Genomic DNA, 1,223 nt, shown 5'->3' with positions numbered 1-1,223 from the left:
CATCCTTCCCTCTACTCTCCACGTCCAAGTTTATGTAGAAATCTGCCAAGGATGCAATGGCCATGCGGATAGCCCCCAAGGCTCTTGAAAGTACTTCCCAATGACGCCGGACTTGTAAGAAGTGGAAGATGAGCAGGTATGGTGTGAACATGGTTTGTCAAGAAAAGAAGCCCCACCAACTCAGATGGTCGCGCCTACAACCTTGATAACGAGTACTGAACAAAAGGATCTAAAGCAAGACCAATGCTTCTATTTGTAGTTCCTCACCACATGATCACAAAAATACTTCATGGCTTCAATGGACGGTTCACCCCGAAGGCCCATCTTATGCTTCACCTCAACCATGGCCACTAAAACGTAATTGCCATCAATAGTCGGCACTTCAATGTGGACACCTGGTTCACTACATCCGTGGCGTGATTTTGACACCTTGAATCTGAATTCGGCCAAGGCAAAAGATAGGCCTCCGAAAACCTGGCAATGTCTGATTGGCGAAGGCTCTCATCATCATAGAAGATACTCATTGCCATCATATTCTGCACAAAGTCCTAGTCCATGGAATCCAAGTCATAAGCCTTGCAAGAATTGACGTACCCATTGAAGGCCTCAGTACCAAAATACTTTTTCAGCGCCTCCACATAATTTTCTAGAGATGAGGGGAACAACAGTTTCCCATGCTCCACAAAGCAAGGGGGTTCCTTGGGCTACAACCCAAAGATGCAACCAATTTGAATCACCCAAACATACATAGAAAAGCACAATCCAATATCAATTGAAGAGCTACACACACACACACACACACACACACACACACACACACACACACACACACACACACACACACACACACACACAAAGAAACTGAGAAAAATGCATCCCAATGTCAACAAAAGAGCTTTATTACCTTGTCTACCATCGAGATGACCATAGATATAGGAGTGACAGGAAACTAGAATGACCCAACGATTCCGTTAGGAGACCCTCTCTAGAAGATTCCCATGTGCCGCCCACACCTTGATTGCCACCATTCATATGCAACACAGATGAGATGTCATTATTACGAAGTAGAAAACCATTTCCATCCTTCTCTATAGCAAGAGTGCCTCTCTCTTTCTCTCTCTCTCTCTCTCTCTCTCTCTCTCTCTCTCTCAAACTGAGCGCTCAGTTTGAGAGAGAGAGAGAGAGAGAGGAATTGAGAGAGGCACTCTTGCTATAGAGAAGGA

The 1,223-nt window shown here is 45.1% G+C and overlaps 1 pseudogene; it reads right to left on the bottom strand.

Moving 5' to 3' along the window:
- The window catches only part of LOC147463164 (uncharacterized), a 1,629-nt pseudogene extending 713 nt beyond the window's left edge, over window positions 1-916 (bottom strand).
- Window positions 917-1,223: the final 307 nt, after the last annotated feature.

This window comes from Adiantum capillus-veneris, chromosome 2, assembly GCF_014529385.1.
Source record: "Adiantum capillus-veneris isolate H3 chromosome 2, ASM1452938v2, whole genome shotgun sequence".
Lineage (NCBI taxonomy): Eukaryota > Viridiplantae > Streptophyta > Polypodiopsida > Polypodiales > Pteridaceae > Adiantum > Adiantum capillus-veneris.
The sequence above is the reverse complement of the archived record's forward strand: the minus strand, read 5'-3'. Positions and strand labels throughout refer to the sequence as shown.